The sequence below is a fragment of the Sus scrofa genome, chromosome 2, assembly GCF_000003025.6.
Source record: "Sus scrofa isolate TJ Tabasco breed Duroc chromosome 2, Sscrofa11.1, whole genome shotgun sequence".
Classification (NCBI taxonomy): domain Eukaryota; kingdom Metazoa; phylum Chordata; class Mammalia; order Artiodactyla; family Suidae; genus Sus; species Sus scrofa.
In genome coordinates, this window is record NC_010444.4 from 138,764,846 (window position 1) to 138,788,857 (window position 24,012).

The window sequence follows — 24,012 nt, forward strand, 5'->3', positions numbered from 1 at the left end:
CAAATTGGAGCTACAGCTGCCAGCCTACACCACAGCCACAGCAACACAGGATCCCAGCCGCATCTGCAGCCTACACCACAGCTCACAGCAACCCTGGATCCCTGACCCACTGAGCGAAGCCAGGGATCATACCCACATCCTCATGGACACTAGTTGGATTCGCCTCTGCTGAGCCATGATGGGAACTCCCTCACTGGAGGTTTCAGAATGTCCAGTGTCTTCTGCTAATCAGGCGTACCTTGAAATCTGACTCAGCCTTCCAAACTGCAGTTTTTAGAACACCACTCCCCTCATTTTTTCTTGGCTCGGCCTTGCAGATGAGTTAAACAGAAGGCCCTTAAATTACCTTCAAGTCTCCTGCTCCCTGGATTATGGACCAAACAGGACCATTCTTTATTCTGGGACTTGGCCTTTGGTCTCCCGTCTTCCGTCTTTGGCACACGCTTTGCCTGTCACCTAGTGATCCCTCCTGTGAGGGACAAGAGCATATCCTTGTGCCATTTACCCTCCAGCCTCCATCCTCACCTTTGCCATCACCCTGCCCTGCGTGTTCTGTGAGATGTGGTAGCTCGTTCCTCACTGTTGCTGCCTGTCTCAGTCGTGGGGTCTGGTGACACGGAGCATACTTGGACATGTGCACCTGGAATTCCTTCCCTCTTTACCCCATCCTCAGGGAATATTCTCAGTTTAGCATTGAACTGGAGCTGAGAAACCCCTCTGTTCTTTACTAGACGCTTACCTGCCTTCTCATCCTGCTTTGTCTCTTTCGGCACCAACCATGCCAGCCAGTGTCTTCACGGGATAGAGGGCTCCAGAGACTTCTCTCGCGGCCCCTGTAACAGTCTTGGCAGTGTTCTCTCCACAGTCAGGTTCTCAGTTCCAGAAGCCCCTGCCTCAGTGAAGGGAAGGCAGAAGAGGCCCAGTTCCCCTTTCACCTGCTCCGCCTGCAGGTGGCCACTGATGGCTAGTGCGACCCTGCTGTTGGTTGATTTAGCCCACTGAAGGGAGTGAAAGCTGTGTGTGTGTACCTTCTCTAGGTCCTTGGAGGGTTCGCAGGCTCCCACATCCGCAGCCCTGTGTTAAGTGGCCGTATCAAAAAGCGTCAACGGATCATTAGCTGATGCAGAAAGCACCTATAATGAAGTGTCTGAATGTGTAACTGTGGCCCTGAATGGAATGGCTTGCAACACTGCAGCTTCTTACTGATACTTTCTCCAGGATCTTACCAGGTTTCAGGGACATCACAGCTCTTAAGTGTCAAAGAAAATGGGGATTTAACTAGGAAGATGTCTGACAGCAACCTGACGAGTGTCTGGAGCAGTATTCTGCAAAAATTCTGTACCATCCCCTGAGTCCTGCCTTCCTCTGCACACACCTTATAACTTTTCAAACTCAGTTCAACAACAGTGGAAAGACTGATGGTACCAAACATTGGTGAGAGTTTGGAGCAATAGGAATTCTCGTCCACTGTTGATAGGAGTATAAAATTATATAACCACCACTTTGAAAAAAGGCTTTCAGTTTCTTATGAGGCTAGATATATGTCTATCCTATGATCCACTCTCAGGCCTTTCCCCAAGAGAAATGAAAACATGTCCCTAGAAAGATGATATTTTTTTTTCTTATGCATGGCTGCACCCACAGCATATGGAAATTCCCAGACCAGGGGTTGAATCCCAGCTACAGCTGCAGCTGTAGCAACACCAGGTGCTTTAACCCACTGCACCAGGTCAGGGATCAAACCTGCTCCTTTGCAATGGCCCAAGCTACTGCAGTTGGATTTTTAATCTATTATGCCACAGTGAGAATTCCTATAGGAAAAATTCTATTCAGATGTACATACAGCCTAAGTGTTCACCAATAGAAGAGTGTGTAAACAAATTGTGACGTAATCATACAGGGAAATTTGACACAGCAATAACAGGGAACACACAACTGATACATACCGCAGCATAGATGAACTGGGAGAACATTATTCTGAGTGAAAGGAACCATACACAGGAGAGGCCATATTGTATGATTCCATTTACATGAAATTCTAGAACAGGCAAAACCTACTTATACTAGACTAATCAGAACAATGGTTGCTTCTGAGGGAGCTGAGGGCGGGGACTAGCCTGGGAGGGGCCACAACAGAATGTGTAGGATGATAGTAATGTCCTGTGTCTGTATTTGTCAAAACTCAGAATATGTACTTAAAACCTGTGCATTTCATCAGAGGTATATCTTCATCCAAAGAGAAAACTGTTCACGAATATTAAGCTTAATGATTTTCATGCTGATGTATTTAGGAGGAAGTATGCTATTGTCTGCAATTTACTTTGAAACAAAAAAATAGAAGATGGATCAATGGATGCCTAGAGGAACAGATAGATGAATTAATATGTTATCCAGCAAGTAGGGTGTCAGTGCTAGAATTTAAGTGGTGGATGTAGAGGTGTTCGTAAAATTCTTTCATCAACTTTGCTGGGTAGTGAAAGGCCTGAAAGTAAGGTTCATTTTTTTTTTTTTTTTTTTGCTTTTCAGGACCACACCCACAGCATATGGACGTTCCCAGGCTAGGGGTCTAATCAGAGGTGCAGCTGCCAGCCACAGCCACAGCCACAGCAACTCAGGATCTGAGCCACGTCTGCCACCTACACCATAGCTCACGAAAATGCTGGATCCCCAGCCCACTGATTAAGGCCAGGGGTTGAACCCACATCCCATGGATATTAGTGAGATTCATTTCCGTTGTGCCACAGTAGGAGCTCCCAAAATTCACTCCTACGTGCTGCCTTGAAATCTTAGAAAATCAGAATGCCTCAAATGGCCTTACATCAAGTTCCCTCCGCCACTCTGCTCGCATGGTAGATCCCCTAGCCAGATAGCCTTCCTTGTGCGGGGACCAGATCCACCTCCTGATTATCTCTGAGTAAGTCCCGGGAATTATTTAGGCAAGTCAGCCCATCCTCCTGGGCAGGGGAGTGGGAGGAAACCCCATCTTCTTGATACCACACAGCCTGCTCACAGATCTGGTTGTTCCCTCTGTTCCCAAATGCCACCACTGTGAGCCCTGCCTGATGTGCTGTGTCCTCCTCCCCGATGTGCTGTGTCCTCCTCCCCAAGTGGTGAGGATATGGTGTCATATGTCCAGACATCCCTACTACCCCAGGGTGGGATCCCTTCCTGGAAGATGGAGAGAATAGAAGACAATTAAAACAGGGTGTGTGTATGAAATTTCCCTAGTAAAATGCTGGGGGGAAAATGTATGTGCCCAGAAGTAAATGATGTTACAAAGGAGAAAGCATTGCTTCTAACTTTATTGAGCTTATGGTTCCCTTAGGGAAATTCTGCCTAGTCTCAGACCACATGCTGGGCACTTAAATGTGGCACACATTGTACCTGCTCTCCACCCTCTGCCATTTAGTCCTAACGTGCCCAGGTTCTCACAGTGAGTGGACCGTGTGAGAACCCACGCTTGAGAAGGCAGTAGCCTGGTGCACCTGAGGGGAACAAGCCCTCCCCCACATATTAGCTCCGTGACTTTTAGGCAAATGACGTCCCTCTCTGGGCCGCCATGCTTTGTCTATAAAAGAGAGGTTGCCACGACTCACTGTTCCAGCTCTAATAGTCTAAAGATATGTAATTTTTTTAATGGCCATACCCACAGCACATGGAAGTTCCCAGAACATGGACCAAATCAGAGCTGCAGCTACAACCTATGCTGCAGCTGCAGCAATGCCACAACCTTAACTTACTGCGCCAGATATCTAACCTGCACCTCCACAGCAACCCAGGCCACTGCAGAGACATGTTGAATCCTTAACCCACTGTGCCCCAGCAGGAACTCCAAAAGATCTGTAGTTTTTAAATCAGCATAAGTCTCTGCACTTATAATTACTTTATGGCAGGAAAAAGGAAACGGGCATGTTATTTCTGAGTCCCTGGTGCCTGCATTATCACTCAGTTGGGAAATAGTTTATTCAATGCAAACATGCCTCCTAGTTTCTACCTAAACGTGAACCCTCAATGAGCAGAAATTTAACTGCTTGACTAATTTAATTGCCTGGTTTTGAGAATTTGCACATCAGCTAGCAGAAACAGCTTTTTGTTGTGGTGGTGATTACACTGTTACTTCCCATTGTGAATCAGATAGTCAGATATTTCACCTCAACTTCCTTCTGCACAATCATTTAAAGGCAAGCTCTGGTTTTCTGTAACTCGCAGAAAGGTTAGTGTGAGGATTTCGTGCAGGGACAGGGCACATCCATGCAGTGAAGCTGCGTGTGTGACTAAGCACTCTCTAGGTGAGGATAAAATTGTCACACGTGGCCAGAACAGATTCACTGCATGTCTGCCCAGATAGCAGTTTTTTCCTTTTATTCTTTTCAGACTTCAGCTCCCTGAAGACTGGTGAACGATGATGGCTGACCTGGGGCGTATTCACTGAAGACAAAATGAGACAGGTGGTGCTTCAGACACATCTTTCTGGGGTACATTATGTTCCTGCTGCAAGCCTGCGGGGGAAAGAAGGGATAGTCCGGACTATCTGCTGATACATACTCACCTCTGGCTTGGAAGTGCAGTCAGTTACCTGTCACCACTGCGAACATTTCCCCTTAGGAGAAGGGCTCACTCTAAACCAAGGTTCTCAGCTTCGAGGTTTTGGAGAGTACTTTTCAGATCAGATTTCCTGTGTGTTGTAGGATGATTAGCAGGGTCCCAGGCCTCTTACCAGTAGATTCCAGTAGGGTCTCCCTAGTTGCCTCCCGTCATCATCAGTTTCCCCAGGCTGAGCAGCACTGCTGTCAACCATCCCTACTTCCCTAACTTGACTTTTGGAGACCGAGCAAGGCATTTATAAGGAGGTTGGCTGGTGAGGGAAGGAAGAGATCCTGTACCACCCTGACCTCAGAGGGCTGTGAAGAATGCTCCGTTTCTAAAGAATGCCCTCAACTTGGCATGTATTTCTTTTCTTTTCTTTTTTTTTTTTAGCTATGGTAAAGTACACCTGACATATGATTTGCCATCTTAACCATTTTTTAAGTACGTATTTCCATATTGTTAAATTTGTTCAAACTCTTGTACAGTAAATCTTCAGAACTTCTTCCTAAACTGAAACTCTGTGCCTGTTGGATAACTTCCCATTTATGCCTCCTCCCAGACCTTGGAAATTACCATTATACTTCTTTTCTCTTTGAATTTGACTACTCTATGTATATGTGTAGTTGGAACCATACAGTAATTGTCTTTTTGCGACTGGTTGTCACTTAGTATCATCTCCAAGCTTCATCTGTGTTGTAGCTCGAGTCAGAATTTCCCTTCATTTTAAGATGAATCATATTCCATTGTAGCTACATACCTCGTTTTGTTTTTTCATTCACCCATTGATAGAACCCCTTGGGTTGCTGTTGGCTATTGTAGGTAATGAACTTGGGCAATTCAGACAGCTTTTCAGCACCTCGCTTTCAGTTCTTTGGGGCATGTACTCAGAAGTGGAATTGCTAGATCAGATGGTAATTCTGTTTTTAATTTTCTGAGGAACTGCCATCCTATTTTTTCATAGTAGCTCCATCATTTTACTCTTACAGTAACAGTGCACAAGAATTCCAGTTTCTCCACATCTTAGCCAACACTTTTTATTTCTGTTTTGTGGTATTTGATAGAAGCCATCCTAATGGGTGTGAGGTGATTCCACGGTTGCTTTTGATTTGCATTTCCTTAATGATTAGTGATGCGCAGTATCTTTGCATAGACTGATTGGCCTATATGTTTTTAGAAAAATGTCAGTGCACACCCTTCGTCCATCTTTTAATTGCATTATTTGGTCTTTCTGTTGTTGAGATGTATCTTATACAATCTTTATCTGTTATGGATATTAACCCCTTATTAACTACATGATTTTCAAATATTTTCTCCCATTTCTAGTTTGCTTTTTCATTGTTAATTTTATTCTTTGATTCACAGATGTTTTTAATTTTGATATAGTCCAATTTCTTTTTCTTGCTCATGCCTTTGGTATCATATCCAAGAAATCCTTGCCTGATACCATGTTGTAAAGTCTTTACCTTATGTTTTATTGTAACAGTTTTAGTTTCAGGTCTTAGGTTTAGGTCCATAATCCACTTTTGAGGGTGACACACGCTATTATAGTTAGTACTGTCATGTGACTCAGATCCCTGAGGCAGCCAGGCCTCACCTGGTCACTTATGCATGGAGTCATGATTATAGTAACAGGTTGTATTTCCCAGGCTCTTTCTTCCTTCGCTCCAACCTCCTGTAATGTCCCTGACATCATTCTCAGGAGCACTAGCAGGATGCACACCTGTGCTCATAGGCAATCTCAGTCAGCCACTGTTCTTAAGTGCCCTTTCAACTGGGTACTATCAAATTCAGTGAATACCACTGCCTTGTCCAGAGCTAAAGCATCTCTAAACCATTGACACTCCTGCCAAGGATGCCTTTCCTTTTCATTCAACACTGCCATTTCGCATAAACCAATACTGCCACTTCCACCAACTCACATGGGAATTGCCAGCACCATCCTGGAGCTGGGTGCTGGGGCTGACTGCCAGAGCTGTTTGATGGACTGGATTTATACAGTGGAACACGTCACTGGTGTTACATTGTCCTAAAAGGGAAATGCCTTCTGCTTTTCTTTAACAGTATAGGACTTTCAGTATTTGCTGACTGTGTCCTCTCTCCATAAGACCTAGACACACATGCACAGGGTAATGCTAAGCTTGTGACATCCAGTGGCAGGGCGGCCACCATGCTGTGCTTACATCCAGCTCCAATAACAGCTTTGTGGCAGAGTGAAGCTGGTGGAACCTGGCTCCTCTTTCCTTTGGGATGAGTACTTACCTATGAAGGTCCCCAGCCCTTCAGGAAAATGGACTTTTGTCTGCCTGCCTTTCAGTACGCCAGCCTAGACCCCCACCTGAATTATATTAGAACAATCATGTACTCAGGAGAGCAGCCCCACTGCTGTGCTGAGGCTTTGCTATGAGTTACTCATGACACTGAAGAAAGCTCCAGTGTAGGATGTTCCCAAGCAGGTACATAAATCTCACCTATGAAGAATCTCTATGCCTTGTTTAGAAGGGATATTTATCATATACCATTCAATATTTATGAGTTAATTTGAATCCCACCATGGAACAAAATACAGTATCCAACCAGATAACACCAGTAATCCTTCCATTATGTATCACTGTTGACACACTATTAATTTCATTCTAACTGCAGAATCTTACCACTGAAACATTGGCATCTGTGTGGCAGTAATTTAAAGTGCTCCAACTTGAGGAGCCTGGGCAAACAATGCAAAATAAGCTAAGAGTGAAGCCATGAAAAAAATGGAATTAGGAATTGAAGCATCTGTTTGCCAGCACCTATTAGGCAGGCAGAAGGTCAGGTGGCACCAAAAGTCATAGAACTTTACCCTGGTTGAAGAGAAAAATGATTTTCCTTTGTGTTTACACCTCTCATTAGAATCATGAATGGTGTCGCTAAAGTTCTATGTAGGATTATCAGCAGTATCGATAGAGAAGTGTTCGGTGAGGCTTTAATGAAATGATGCAAGGAAAGCAGGCAGCACAGCCTGATATTCAGTTCAGTAAAGACTGATTTTAAAAACTTTTTTGTTCTTTTTCTATGTACACTGGACTCACAGTGTGATGTGGAAAAAAGGAAACGTGTTTTGGAGTCCTGCAGTTGTGATCCAGTGATACCGCTTAACAGGTAACCAGTCTTCATTTACTCTGGTAACCTCATCTTCTTATCCATGAAATGGAGACTCCATCACTTTCAAAAAATGGCTTTGGAGATTAAAAGAGATAATACAGCACCTGGCAGAGCTGCCTAGTTCATCATCGTCATCACCATCATCATGTAGCACTAATAACGTTTAATGCTCGTTGGTCTCCAGCTGTATGCCCAACACTTAGCTTAACATCCTAAGTAGGTACTTTCATTATATGTACTTGATGGAGAAGAAACCTGAAATTCTCCAGCTTGACTTGCCCAAGTTCACGTAACTAATAAACACTCACTTTTTAAATTGAAGCCATATCAGTTTGATGCTCAAGCTCATGAACTTCAATCACTCTGCTAAATTTACTGTCCCTGTGTTGCACGACCTTCCCCAGTGATGCTCAATGGCTTGAGATCTGAGAATCTAGACGGGATGGCTGACTGAGAGTAGGGGCGAATGAGGCAGGTAGATGGGAGAGGAGAAAGTTAATGGCCCAGGGAGTGCCCTATGAAATGACTCAGACAAGAGGATGTGAGCAAGCGTGTGGGTGGGGGAGAAGGCAACCTAGAAATTGGTGTTAGGAAACTGACATGAAGCCAAGAGTCATGAACTGAGGAAACTGAGCAAGTCTGGTGATTAGAAGGCAAGATAAAGCCCCCAACTATCCACCCAAAGTGTCTCTTCTCTTAGCAGCTGTGGATCTGATGGCTTCTAAAGGCTCCTTAGAGAAAAGTGGAAACACACGCTTGTGTTATGCTGACTGGATTCTAACTGTAGGAAACTTGTGGAAATGAAACCACATCAAGAGGAAAAAGTCATGGTAGTCCCAGCATCCCTCACACTACAGATACCTTTCTTTAAAAATATCAGTGAAGAAAATGCATGGTTGAGAATCTTAACACCATAGGAAAAATAGAGTTGAGAGGACCAGTGCCACAGAAACCTTATGAACAACCTTGTAAAACTTTCATCAATGCAAAATAAATCTAACTGAATCCAATTAAAGGAACATCAACTGTGTTTAATACATTTTAAATTAACAGCAGTTGATGCTATGCAATTCATTAATGTGTCATGGAAAAATTAAATATTACCCTTTCTTGAGGCATCAGAGGAATTCATTTTGCTTTGTCGTAGACATATCATTTTTTGCTTTGTCATAGATATGTCATTTTTTCCTATTTTGCTTTGTCATAAACATATCATTTTTTTCCTATTTGATTTTCATTCTAAATGTTTAACTCCTTTTTGATGAGGTGACTCAGTTTTCTCACCTCCCATCTCCCCGGGCGTGTGGTCCCAGGGACTGAGCCCTGAGCACACGCACATCCCTGAGTACCTCTTGGAGACCCATATGCCTCAGCGCTCTCTTCCACACGCACGTCGGGGTGTGGCTCTGAGACCTGGTTGACCTCCTTTAGCTTTTTCACTCGCTCCACAGTTTTCACCGTAAAAGCCTCTATTCGACTTCCTTCTTTTCTATTCTTAAGCCCTGATTTCTTCTTTTTATGATAACAGCTAATAGAAGTGACTCATATGCTATAACTGAAGTTCTTACGGATGCATAAAAGCTGACATAAAGGAAGCTCTGTGCTCTAGTATTTTCAGCATAGGATATGCATGTGGTTTAGGAAAGGTTACGGCCTACAGTGCTTCAGAATCAGAATCGAAAATACTTTCATATTGTTCCCTGGTGAAAAAGTTCCTTTCCCAATTCAGCTCTAGGGAAATGCAGTGTAAGTCTCCCTCAGATAAAACCCTGAAGGTCACTTCTCTCCAGTTGTCTTACTGTGGAGCCTCATGAAGGCTAAAAACAACCTCTTCATTAGAACTGTTTAAGACATTGATTGATCTAGTATTGTGAATACACCCAGAAGATGGCAAGAGCATTTAAAAATGTCATGTAGGGCCAACTGAAACAATAAGAATGGATGCTGGCCCGCAAATTAACGAACATTGTTTGTGATGACCATTGTTGGCAAAGGTATATTGAAATAGGTGCTGATACACAACCAGTGAGATCAGAAGTTGGTATGTACACCCTCCTTGAGAGAGACTTGGCAATATATTCTGAGAGCTTTTAATCTTAGTTCAGTACCCACCAGCAACTTCTGTCTTAAATTTGGATTCATATCTGTTTTGAGGAGAGACAGCACTGAGAATTGCACAGCACACGGAGAGTGATGTTTTGCACCATAAAACTGACCTTAGGAATCTGCTTTGGGCTCTGAGAACCGGAATGATGTGTCTGTCCTGAGAGGCATCTCTCCTTTGGAGAGTTCAGAAAGATCAGGGACCTGAATCTGGGAGACCGCAGGCTAGCCCCTGGACTGTGGTTAATTGGACGGACTGGAAATTCTCTGGAGAGGCCTCTTGACAGTGATGGAGTTGACAGTCACTTGCAACACCTTGGCCAACCACTTCCTGGTCATGCAGAATGCAGCAGAGCACATCAATCAAACTTACTCTGAGAAGAGACCAAGAGGATGATGCTTCATCGTTGGAAAGGGAAGAAACAGTCCAAGAGAGCAAAACAGAAGCATGAGCAAAAGCGAAAGGCACCAGTCGACACCACGTGCATATCGATGTCGTGGATAGTTTTGAGCTACGGATGGGTAACTTAGGGTACAGGTGACAACCGACGTGACGTAAGTCCCAAGGTAATCAAACTGTTGAAACAAAGATGATTTTAGAACAAATGATGAAGGGTTTTAGAATGATTTCTTGTCTATTACTGAGGTTGGGGTTGGATGGGGCAAAGGACAACAGTAGATACTCGTGCAAAAGGAAGAAACTTCATGGAGCCAAGAGGTAATCTCTTGGCTGTCAGGGATATAACCCTAGAATTGGATGCTGTTGAGACAAGGATTTCTATCACTGGCAGTTTTCAAAAGGAGACTAATACACCACATTTCCTGTCTAGTTTACCCAGACCAGGGCCTGGATTTTGTAAATCTCTGAGGAATCTGAACCAAGTCTTGCAGGTTTTACTCTGACTACAGGGAAAGCAGTTTGCTCTCCGGCCTCCTTCATGTCACCTCCATGGCCACCGTCAGTCTTCAGCTCCCTATTTCTGTCCTAGATTATCTAGGAGCACAAAAACTTTGCAGAATTTGGCTATTTGCATTTTACAGAAACAAGGTATGGGAAGTTGATCATTAGATTCACAGTGAATTTCTTAAATCTCTCATGACATATGATCTTACAACTAGTTTATTTACAGAAAAAATGATGAAGCCTACTTTCTCCAGATTAAGTTAAATATAGAGATGCTAGTATTTTTTCAGAAAGCAAATAATTTTTTATTTCAGTAAGTATTAAAGTGTGTAAGTTGACTTACTAATAAAAATAGTAGTGGGTGTCTTACTTATTCAAAGTCTAAAAAGCTGGTGTGTGAAATAAATGCTAAACACTAAGCATTATCAGCCTTTGAGAAATGCATATGCTTTCAAAACTACAAATTATAAAGCAATCATCATCATAAATGTTATACCAGTGAGTTACTCTAATTTAGCTAAACCTATTGAGGGAATATTGTACCATTCCAAAATTGTAAATAGTTTGAAGGAAAAAAGTTGACAAGAACCTTGATATGTTGAATTTAAGCCACATACTTTATCAGTTAAGCTGATTTGAAATACAGGAAATATTAACTACAATTAGCTTTAAAAATAAGAAAAATGTTGATCTTGCTTATAACAGCCAGTCAAGATGTAAGGCAGGCTTTGGGGCTGGTGGAGTTGGGGGTTCATCCATATCACGGTGGGGCAGAGGGTTTTTCATCTGTCTGGACTGCCATCCACAGCCTCAACTTCATCCTAAGGCCCTGGAAGTTTTTTTTTTAACTTTATAGCTTGTTTTCTTATTTGTAATACTACAGTTGTAACCCTCTGCATTTTCTTACTCCTGTAGGTCTTTCTGCTTTGAGGGGAACTCCAGAACTCCAGCCCTTTGACCTCACAGGTCTGACTGCAGCTCCCACAGGAGCTAAGTCACTGTGATCCTTGGCGTGCCTGGTTCCTGGCAGCCCTGCCACTCTTGACCTGGGCTTTGGTTGTCTTGACTTTCAGGCAAGGAGCAGGGCAGGCTCTCAGCCTCTCAATCAGGTATTTCTCTTTGGGGTTAACATATAGGCTCTTGAATTATCAGAGTTCCTCAGAGAAATAGAACCAATAGGGCGTACACACATATATATATGGAGAGGGAGAGATTAATTTTTATGAATTTTCTTATGCAGTTATAGAGGCTGGCAGGTATAAAATCTGTAGGATAGGATGGCAGGCTGGAGACTCAGGGAGGAGTTGATGTTGGAGCCTCAAGTTAATCTAGAGGAGAATTCTCTCTTCCTCAGAGGACCTCCACCTTCTCTCTCTTTAAGCTTTCAGCTGTGTCTCAGACCCACCCACGTTATCTTAGGTAAGCTGCTTTGGTCAAAGTCTATTGGTCTGAATATTGACCTCATCTAAAAATACCTTCACAGGAGTTGTGCCTCAGTAGTAATGACCCTGACTAGTGGCCATGCGTATGCAGGTTTGATTCCAGGTCTTGCTTAGTGGGTTGGGGATCTGGTGTTAATGTGAGCCGCAATGTAGGTTGCAAACGCTGCTCTGATCATGAGTTGCCATGGCTGTGACATAGTCTGGCAGCTGACGCTTCAATTCAACCCCTATCCTAGAACTTCCATGTGCAATGAGTATGACCCTAAAAAAACAACAAAAATCAAAAAAACAAAACAAAACAAAACAAAAACCCAAACCTTCACAGGGATATGTAGATTAATGTTTGATCAGTGTCTAGATGTCTTGGCCTAGGAAAGTTGACGCATATGACAGCTTCAGATGCTGAAAAGTGGTCCAGCCTGGGCAAGATGTTCCTGGGGGCCAGACGCATACAGAGGTAGAGCTGATAGCCCACACAGCCTTCCAGAAGCATCAGGATCACAGCTGGGTATAGAGAGCAAAGCCCCAAAGTGGACAGCACTCCATGCCTCCAGCTGCTCTGTCTTCTCTCTCCTGTGACACCAAGGTGAACACACTGAGCGTTGCAAGGAGCCCGTGCAAGTGAGGGTCCCTGATGCCAAGATTTCATTAAATCCACAGAAGTGTGTCTCCGCCTATGGCTAAGAGGCAATTATTTTTTTAATTCCCAAACCAAATCACTACTCAATAGCAAAGATGGAATGAGTTAACAATTGTAACATTTTCTATTTTTTATTGTTGTTGAATTTCTTTTATTGAAATTTCTGTTTTTTAATTCAATGAATTTTATTATATTTATATTTGTGCAATCATTATCACAAACCCCCAGCCCATCTCTCCCCTGCAGTCTGTCTCCTTTGGTATTCATAAGTTTATCGACATGTGTGAGTCTGTTTCTGTTCTGTGGATAACTTCATCGTATCCTTTTTTTTTTTTGATTCCACATGTAAGTGATAGCATATGATGTTTGTGTATCACTGTCTAACTTCATTTAGCATAATTTCTAAATCCATCCATGTTGCTGCAAATGCCATTATTTCATTCTTTTTATGGCTGAGTAGTATTCCATTGTATATATGTACCACATCTTTATCCACTCATCTAGCAATGGACTTTTAGGTGGCTTCTATGTCTTGGCTATTGTATATAGTGCTACAGTGAACATTGGGCTACATGAATTTTTTCGAGTCATGGTTTTTTTTTTTTTTTTGGATGTGTGCTCAGGTGGCTATTGCTGGATCATATACTAATTCTAGTTTTAGTTTTTTGAGGAAGTTCCATACAGGTTTCCATAGTGGATGCACCAATTTACATTCCTGCCAACAGTATTAGAGGGTTCCCTTTTCTCCACACCCTCTCCAGCATTTATTGTTTGTAGACTTTTTGATGATGACCATTCTGGCTGATATTAGGTGGTGCCTCATTGTAGTTTTGATTTGCATTTCTCTAATAATTAGTGATGTTGAACATCTCTTCATGGGTTTTTTTTGTTTGTTTGGTTTTGGCCATCTGTATGTCTTCTTTACAAAATTATCTGTCTGGATTTTCTGCCCATTTTTTGATGGGATTGTTTTTTTTTTATATTGAGTTATAAGAGGTGTTTATAAATTTTGGAGATTAATCCCTTGTCATTTGCTTCATTTACACATATTTTTTACCTTTCTGTGGCTTGTCTTCATTTTGTTTAGGGTTTCCTTTGCTGTGAAGAAACTTTTAAGTTTAATTAGGTCCCATTTGTCTATTTTTGTTTTTATTGTTATTACTCTAGGAAGTGATCCTGAGAAGATATTGCTGAAGTTTATGTTGGAGAGTGTTCAGCCTATGTTTTCTTCTGAGAGTTTTATAGTATGTGGTCTTATATTTAGGTCTTTTAATCCATATTGAGTTTATTTTTGCATATGGTGTTAGAGAGTGTTCTAATTTCATTCTTTTACTTATAGCTGTTCAGTTTTCCCAGCACCACTTATTGAAGGGACTGTTTTTTCTCCATTGTATTTTTCCTCTTTTGTCATAGATCAGTTGACCATAGCTTCATGGGTTTAATTCTGGGCTTTCTATCCTATTCCATTGATCTATATTTCTGTTTTTGTGTCAGTACCATGCCATTTTGATGGCATTGTAGTATAGCCTGAAGCCAAGGAACCTGATTCCTCCTGCTCCTTTTTTCTTTCTCAGGATTGCTTTGATTATTCTGGGTCTTTTGTGTTTCCAAACAGACTTTACAATATTTTGTTCTAGTTCTGTGGAAAATGCTATTGGTAATTTGATATGGGTTGCATTGAATCTGTAGTGTACCTTGGGCAGTATAGCCATTTTGGCAATGATGATTCTTCCAACCCAAGAGCATGGTGTATCTTTCCATCTATTTGTGTCATTTTTTTTCATCAGCATTTTATAGTTTTCAGATTACAGGTCTTTTGTCTCTTTAGGTGAGTTTATTCCTAGGTATTTTATTTTATTTTATTATTTAATGCAAAGGTAAATGGGATTGTTTCCCTAATTTCTCTTTCTGATCTTTCTTTGTTAATATATAGAAATTCAGTTGATTTGTATGTATTAATTTTGTATCCTGAAATTTTACTGAATTCATTGATGAGCTCTTAATAGTTTTCTGGTTACATCTTTAGGATTTTCTAGGTCTAGTATCATGTCATCTGCCAACAGTGATAGTTTTACTTCTTTCTTTCCAATTTGTATTCCTTTCATTTCTTTTTCTTCTCTGATTGCCATTAATTCAACTTCCAAAACTATGTTGAATAGAAGTGGTGAGAGTGGACATCCTTGTCTTGTTTCTGATCTTAGGTGAGAATTCTTTCAGCTTTTCACCATTGAGAATGATGTTATCTGTGGATTTGTCATATATGGCCTTTATTATGTTGAGATAGGTTCCCTCTATGCCCACTTCCTGAAGGGTTTTTATCAGAAATGTGTGTTGGATTTTGTCAAAATCTTTTTCTGCATCTATTGAGAGGATCATATGTTTTTATTCTTTTGTTTGTTAATGTGGTGTATCACACTGATTGATTGGTAGCTATTGAAAAATCCTTGCAACCCTGGGATAAATCCCTCTTGATCATGGTGTGCAATAGTTTCAATGTATTGGTGGATTCAGTTTGCTAGTATTTTGTTGAGGATTTTTGTATCTATGGTCATCAGTGATATTGGCCTGTAAATTTCTCTTTTTTTGTGGTATCTTTGTCTGGTTTGGTATCAGGGTGGTGGTAGCCTAATAGAACCAGTTTGGGGGTGTTCCTTCCTCTGAAATTTTTTGTTGTAGTTTCTGAAGCATAGGTGTTAACTATTCCCTAAATATTTGATAGAATTTGCCTGTGAAGCCATCTGGTCCTGGACTTTTGTTTGTTGGAAAATTTTTAATCACAGTTTCAATTTAAACAATTGTGATTGGTCTGTTCATCTTTCCTATTTCTTCTTGGTTTAGTCTTGGAAGATTGTACTTTTCTAAGAATTTTTCCATTTATTCTAGGTTGTCCATTTTATTGGCATATAATTCCTTATAGCAATCTCTTATGATCTTTTGTATTTCTGTGATGTCTGTTGTAACTTCTCCTTTTTCATTTCTGATTTTATTGATTTGAGCCCTCTTTTTTTCTTAATGAGTAGCTAAGGGTTTATCACTTTTGTTCATCTTTTCAAAGAACCAGCTTTTAGTTTCATTGATCTTTCTATGGTTTTCTTTGATTCTATTTTGTTTATTTATGCTCTTCTCACTATAATTTCTTTCCTTCTGCTAACTTTAGGTTTTGTCTGTTCTTTCTCTAGTTGCCTTAGGTGTAAAGTTAAGTTGTTTATTTGAGATTCTTCTTGTTTCCCAAGGTAGGGTTTTATTGCTGTAAACTTCGCTTTTAGAACTGCTTTTGCTGCATGGCATAGATTTTAGCTTGTTGTGTCTTTGTTGTCATTTGCTTCTAGGTAATTTTTAATTTCCTCTTTGATTTCTTCAGTGATCCATTGGTTGTTTAGCAGTATAGTTTAGTGTCCATGTATTGGTGTTTTTTGCAGTTTTTCTTGTTGTTGATTTCTAGTCTTATAGCATCGAGGTTAAAAAAAAATACTTGATATGATTTCAGTTTTCTTAAAGTTACCAAGGCTTGGTCTGTGGCCCCGGATGTGATCTATCCTAGAGAATGTTCCATGTGCACGTGAGAAGAATGTGGTTTGTGCTGCTTTGGGTTGGCATATTCTGTAAATATCTATTAAGTTCATCTGGTCTAATGCATCATTTAAGGCTTGTGTTTCCTTGTTGATCTTCTGTCTGGATGATCTGTCTATTACTGTAAGTTGGGTGTTAAAGTCCCCCATTATTATTGTGTTATTGTTTATTTCTCTTTTTTAGGCTGTTAGCAGTTGCCTTAAATATTGAGGTGATCCTATGTTGGGTGCATAATATTTATAATTGTTATATATTTTTCTTGGATTGATCCTTTGATAATTATGTACTGTCCTTCTTTGTCTCATATTATAACATTCATTATTTTAGGGTCTGTTTTGTCTCAAATGAGTATTACTTCTCTGGCTTTCTTTTGATTTCCATTTACATGGAATATTCTCTTCCATCTTCTTACTTTAGTTTATCTGTGTCTCCTAGAACTGAAGTGGATCTATGGAAGGCAGCATATATGTGGATCTTATTTTTGTACCCATTCAGCCAGTCTACATCTTTTGGTTGGGTCCTCTAAGGTAATTATTGATATGTATGCTCTTATTGCCATTTTGTTAACTGTTTTGAATTTGTTTTGTTTTGGGTTTTTTTTTTTTTGGTTATTTTTTTCTTCCCTTCTTCTTTCTCTTCTTTTGGGACTTGATGACTCTTTAGTGTTGTGTTTGGATTGCTTTTTCTTATTTGTGTGTGTATCTGTTGTAGAATTTTGGTTTGTAGTTACCATGGAGTTTTGATATAGGAGTCTCTATATAAAGAAGATTGTTTTATGTTTATGGTATCTTAATTGCTAATGTGTCTCCAGTGTCCTGCATTTGTACCTTCTTCTCATGATTTCTGGTTTTGGTAGCATATTTGTATGTCAATGATTTCCTACCTTTACTATATGTATGCCTTTACTGGTGAGCCTTGTCATTTGTAATTTTTTTGTTTCTAGTTGTGGTCTTTTTTTTTTTTTTAAACATAGAGAAGTTCCCTTAGTATTTGTTGTAAAGCTGTTTTCATGCTATTCAATTCTCTTAGATTTTGCTTATCTGAAAGCTTTTCATTTCTCCTTAAAGTCTGGGTGAGAAATTTCCTTGTTAGATTAATCTTGCTTAGAGTTTTTTTCATTTTATCACTTTAAGTGTATTATGCCACTCTCTTTGGTTCTGCAGTTTCTGCTGAAAAGTCAGGTGATAACCTTATCTGTATTCCCTTGTATGTTATTTCTTTTCCCTAGCTGCTTTCAATATTTTCTCTTTGTTTTTAATTTTGATCAGTTTGATTAATATGTGTCATGGACTTTTCCTCCTTAGGTTTATATTATATGGTATTCATTGTGCTTCTTGGATTTGAGTGAGTGATTCCTTTGCCATGTTAGGGAAGTATTTGCCTATTATATCTTCAAATATTTTCCCTGGCCCTTTCTCTCTCTTCTCCTTCTTGCACCCCTATTAGGCAGATGTTGGTGCATTTAAAGTTGTCTTAGAGTTCTCTTAGACCTCTTCATTTCTTTTTAATCCTTTTTCTCTGTTCTGTTCCATATCTGTAATTTCCACCAGTTTGTCTTCAACCTTGCTTATTTGTTCTTCTGCCTCCTGTGTTCTGCTATTGGTTACTTCCAGTGAATTTTTTAAATTTCTGTTATTGTATTTTGTATCTCTGGTTGCTTAATCTTTAAATCTTCCATTTCTTTCTTCAGTGTTTCTTGTAGTTTATCAATCTTTGCCTCCAGTTTATTTCCAAGATCTTGAGTCATATTCACTATTGTTAGTCTAAAGTCTTTTCCATGGAGGTGGTAATGTCCAGATCACTTAGCTGTTTTTCTGGTTTTCTTTTTTTGTTTTTTGTTTTTGTTGTTGTTGTTCCTTTATCTGGGTCATAATTCTCTGCCTTTTCATTTTGTATAGGTTTTTGTGTGGTCTCCTTATTGCAGACAATAGGAGCTTCTCTCACTTCTGACGTCTGCCCCCTTGTGGCTGAATTTGGTACAGAGGCTTGCTGCAGGCTTCCTGATGGGAAGGACAGGTGCCTGCCTACTGGTAGATGGAAGTGATACTTATCCTTCTGGTGGGTGGGGCTTTGTCTCTGGGTGTGATTAGAGGCAGCTGTATGCCTAGGAGATCTTTAGGCATCCTGTTTGTTAATGGGTGGGGCTTTTTTCCCACCCTGTTTGTTGTTTGCTCCTGGGCTTCTCATCCCTGATGGGCAGGGCCAGATTTTTCCAAAATGGCCACTTCCAGTAGGGTTCATGCTTATAATTATTCCCAAGACCTTTGCCTCCAATGTCCTTCCCCCACAGCGAGCCACAGTTACACCCTGTTTTCCCAGGAGATCCTCCAAGATCTGCAGGTAAGTCCAGCTGAGATACTTATGGAGTTTCTGCTTTGGCCTGGGACCCAGTACACATGAAACCCTGTGGGTGCCCTTCAAAAGTAGAGTTTCTGTTTCCCCCAGTTCTGTGGAGCTTCCATGCACAAGCCCTGCTGGCCTTCAACACCAAGTGCTCCAGGGTTTCTTCCTCTCAATGCCAGACCCCTGGGCATGGGAACCTGACATGGGGATTGGAAATCTCACTCCTGTGGGTGAGCCTTTCCAGTCTATGGGTTGCCCACCCAGTGGGTATGGGTTTTCTGATATTGCATAGGTGCCCCTCGTACCTTCTTGATGTGGCTTTTTCATTGTCTTTTGGTGTAAGATAACTTTTTTGGTAGTTTCCAGTCTGTTTTGTTGATGGTTATTCAGCAGTTCATTGTAATTTTGTTGTTTTCATGAGAGAAGTTGATCTCTGGTCCTTCTACTCTACCATCTTAATCCTGTCTCACACTTTCTACTTAGAAAGAAGAAGAAGGAAACAGTGCACATTTGTCCCTGGTACCGCCTTGTCCTGCTGCTCCACAAAACTGGTAAGAAGCCTCTGCCCTGGGAAATGAATGACTCTTTGGCCAGCTGACTTGATATTCCTTGATTTACCATCTGGGACAGCACTCCTGTTCCAGTTTCCTCTGTGGCCTCTCCTGACATTGGTACTGAGGGGAGGTAATGTGCTTATTTGGGGGAGGCACAGCTTTTGCAACCCACTTTCCCATGTGACAAATTACAAGGTCAAGGGGTTGTGTAGAAATTAGGCTTGTAGGCTATTGTCAGTGGACTTTCTTTAGCCATAGAGGTCCCTTCCAACTTTAGTAGTTTCCAGGCTATTTGCTTTTGGGAAGTTCAGTGGGCACTCAAGTACCCAGAGTTACTTGCCGTATTCATCCCTCTGGCCTAAAGTTTAACTTTCTTACCTTAAATAAATGGCTTCATTTGCAGAAGCAACAAGAGTAATTTCTCCTTGACCCAAAGCTTCATTCTAATGACCATAATGGTCCCCCCTGTCAGACAGGGAATGTTTGTGAGCAGGTGATAGGGAGAGGCTGTGGCAACAGGCTCATCTTTCCCCCTGGTATTACCTCTTTCTAAATCTTCTTCCTCTTTTAGCCCCAACTTTAGCTTGAGTGGAAAATCCAGACTTTCTGAGCTTGAACATTTCCACATTATTGGATTTACATTCAGCTTGGATTTTAGGACAGGAACAAAAAGCTGCACTGTCTTTTCTCTCTGCTCTTAGAGTCTAGTTAAACCTAAACTTATCTGTTGTAAGACCTTGCTTAAGGCTGAAAGACGCTGCTAAAAATGTAACCAACAGTCTGCATGGGCAACACTTCAGCAAAGTGTTTCCCAGCTTCATCACCAGGATAAGTAGTCTGCGAAATGGGAACAGTTTCTGCAGAATGTGGGGCCTGGGGGACTAGACCAAGTGGAAGTGACTCTGTGCTGCTCACTTCTATGTGTTAGGGTTACTTTTGGCTGCAAGTAACAGCCACAAAGCAACAACAAAGCAACAATAAACAGTAAAAGTGCCTTAGATCTGTAAGGATAGTTCTTGTTTACAAAAGGGTCAAGTCTGGAGAAAAGCGATTCCAGTGTTATCCAGAGGACCAGCAGTGCTGGGGCTTAATGTCTACATCCTGCAGTGCTCTTGGCCTTTCGCTAAGAGTGATAAGAAGATTACTGAAGCTTGAAGCAAATACTCTTTTAATATTCCAGGCAGGCTGTAGAGGAAGGAGTAGCCAAAGGGACCTTCCTCATACAATACTCTTTATTTTTTTATGAAGCACCCCCACCAGCAAAATCCCTTAGTCTCACTGCCACACCAGGTCACATCCTCACATCCAGCACAATCTCTGTTAGAAATGACTGGGGTTACCTGGCCAGCATACACCACTCACCCTGGCGAGGAGAGAATGCCAGTCTTTCCTTATATTGCTACTGCCTACAAGATGAGGTTCTGTTTGAAAGGAAGGTAAAGGGTGGCCGAGGGAAGAATATCTACCACAGAGCTCTAGAAAGAGGAACACCTGAGGGCTGGAGAAGTTGGGGCTGGAGAATGTTGCATATTTGTTGAATCCTTTTGGAAACATACTAAGTTAGGATTTAAGACCTGCATGAAGTTTCTGATCCACTGGTTGAGAGGCTGTAGCGTGAAATATAGACAGTAGAGGAGAAAAGCGATCCAGAATGGCAGGGAAGGGGCAGAACAAAGGAATGGAGAATCAAGGAATGAAAATGGGAAAGGAAAGGGGAAATTGGAGAGCACAGGGAGGCAGAAGTGAGCCTTTTTATTTTGAAGATTATGGAGGTTTTCAGCAATTTCTTCTGTGGAGAAGGAATACATAGAAAAGGACTCAGCCTGTGGACAAGAGTCAGTCCAGGGCTTAGGGGATCTGAACCTTATGCATTTGAAAGTTTTTCTTTAAGAAAAAGAAAAAATTGTACATGTAGAAATTAGATGTATGAAAGTGAGTATTTAGAATGAGGAAAGAGCTCTAAAAAAACTACAACTTTTTTTTTTTTTTTTGTCTTTTTGTCTTTTGTTGTTGTTGTTGTTGTTGTTGCTATCTCTTGGGCCGCTTCCACAGCATGTGGAGGTTCCCAGGCTAGGGGTTGAATCGGAGCTGTAGCCACCGGCCTACGCCAGAGCCACAGCAACGCGGGATCCGAGCCATGTCTGCAACCTACACCACAGCTCACGGCAACGCCGGATCGTTAACCCACTGAGCAAGGGCAGGGACCGAACCCGCAACCTCATGGTTCCTAGTCGGATTCGTTAACCACTGCGCCACGACGGGAACTCCTAAAAAAACTACAACTTTTTAAATATGACAGATAAGAATCCAGAAAAATGACATAATGTGTATTAACTGTTGGGCACACCTCTTGAGTAATTTTTCCTTCAGTTTTTGCCTGTATATTCAGTACCTCTTCATATTGATCACAGTTTTGGAGAATTTTTATAGCAAGACAGGGAGATAGTTCAGTCTTCTAGCAGAGTTGGTTAAAAAAGATAGTTTTTATTATGGTTAGAATACGTAACACATGTGCCTTCACACACGTCCTCACTGTGGCACCACTTCAGGTTCGTGCCCTTCAAACATAGGCTCCATTCTTTTTCACATGGTTCCATTCAAAAAAGGTAAACATGTATGTGGTGTGATTGTAATTGCACCCCTGCCCATTTGGACAAGGTGCAAACGAAATTCTCCACTTAGAATTGTATATATCTAATGAAGAAGCCTTCCAGAGCTGGCTTCCAGCTCTGTATTTTAAACCCGTTCCTCTTCCCCTGTTCCCATAGTTCCAGTGGCAGGCCCCTGAAGCGTGTGTCTATGTATGTAGTGCGTGCCTTGGCTGTCACAGGACCAGGTGAATGAGCAGAGTGGTAGTGGCAGCATGCCTGGTATCGTTCTTGCACCAGATGGCTGGCAGTGCCTCTGCACAGAGATGATGGTGCATCCATACACACATCCCACTAGACCCAAACAGTGTGTTCAGGAATCAACTTCTCCTGAGCCACATCCAAAAAAAGTTGTCACAGCTCCTCCAGCACTGTCTGAATAGGAGGAAAGTGACAGAAAGGAAGGTGGCATGAGAAGAGATAGCCTCAACCACTTGTGGTTCAAATATCTGATTTTTCAACCACTTGTGGTTCAAATATCTGATTTTTCAAATTCCACTGAAGCATATGACAGTGTGTCAAGACTGCTAGACCTCTCCCAAGACCTAAATTATAAGCTTCCTTTGCTTTGGGTAAAACTACTTCTGTCCGGAGGGGACAAAGTATATAGATGGGACGATGGGACTCACTAATAAAACATTTCATCGTCTTTGTGTTTATTCCCTGGCCCACCGTGCAAGTCTTTCCACCAGATTCATGACTCAAGTGCCCCTCTGGGACCAAGGCAACACGCTGGGCTGCTGACCCTTATTGTCACCTCAGGATAAGCTGTGTTCCTTCTTTATGTATCCAGTGAACTCACCCTCCAAGGCTGTAATTCCAGCTCCATGAAGTGTTCCCTGATCTCCAGGGCAGAGCTGATTTCTCTTCCCTTCCTCTGGTTCACTTCCTCTGGTTCATCACTGTACCCCTTCCAACCCCTCCTGAAGCACTTTGGGAAATCTCTTACTTAGACTTTGGGCTCTTTCACTTTCCCAAGACCTTTGAAGGCATCTCTCCACCCCTATACTTAGCCTGGCACCCAGCATGGTGGAGGTGTCCCTGGAGACAGGTTTTGAAAGGAAGTTTGGAAAGAGTGCACTGACGTTAACATAAGTAATAATGTCTTCATCATGAATAACATCAACAATAATTGCAGATGGGAATTTTGAGCATTTGCAGTGTGGTAAGCCACTTTATAGAGTTATTCCTTTACATAAGTAGCCCTATGGAGTAGGAACAGTTATCACTCCTACTTTAGAGAGCTCAGAAAACTGAGGTAGTCTCAAAGCTAGTAAGAAGCCAGAATTCCATCCTAGGTTTATATAAATCACCAAGCTAATAAATAATGCATTGAGTGTCTATGCAGCAATCACAAGGCTGACCCCATGAAGATTCTACAGTCCAAGAAAGTCAGATCTATTCTCTTCTAGTCACAGCCGACAGAGTGGATCTGAACACTTTTATTTTTCTTTCTTTTTTGGCCACTCCATGACATATGGAGTTCCCAGGCCAGGGATCATATCTGATCCATAGCTGCAACCTATGCTGCAGCTGTGACAACATCGGATCCTTAACCCACTGTGCCAGGTTGGGGGTTAAACCCACATCCTCACGGAGACTACCTGCGGTCCTCTGAGCCCCAGTGGGAACCACCCCCCCCAACACTTTTGTCATCAACATTGGAAGCAAAGCCTGCATCCACTGCCAGGTAACTACTCTCAAATCACTGGAGGAGGGACAAGAGCTGAGACCTCCTTTCTCTCTGCTCTTACGCCACCCCCTCGGTTGAGAAGAGAGGTAGGCAGTACAGAGAGAGGATGGCACTTGCTCAGGTTTACCCAAGGAGCTTGTTTATTGGTCTGAGTCAGCAGCCTCCACTTTCTGTACGTAGTCTTTGATCCACACTGTGACCACTAACCTCATTTCCGGTAATCTACTCTTTATTTTGGATAGAAGACTCCTTAGAAGAAATCCCTAGTGAGTTAGACTAGCTGTCATAGCTGATTGAGAATTTAAGTCTTTCTGTAGAGACCTACATGCAGCATTTCTTCTAAGACCTTTTAATCCTACAATTCATCGGAATATGTGATACATATCC

General features: G+C 41.6%; 1 long non-coding RNA gene across 3 annotated transcripts in view; it reads left to right on the forward strand.

Annotated features, from left to right (window-relative positions):
* LOC110259494 overlaps positions 4,372-24,012 on the forward strand; it is a 62,221-nt gene continuing 42,580 nt past the window's right edge. For 2 of the 3 annotated variants that reach the window (XR_002341925.1, XR_002341927.1), the window contains exons 1-5: positions 4,372-4,448; positions 7,658-7,725; positions 11,651-11,844; positions 16,823-16,914; positions 19,214-19,281. This is a non-coding gene — a long non-coding RNA (uncharacterized LOC110259494). The remainder of the gene's footprint in view (positions 4,449-7,657; positions 7,726-11,650; positions 11,845-16,822; positions 16,915-19,213; positions 19,282-24,012) is intronic. The other variant, XR_002341926.1, reaches the window with a different exon arrangement.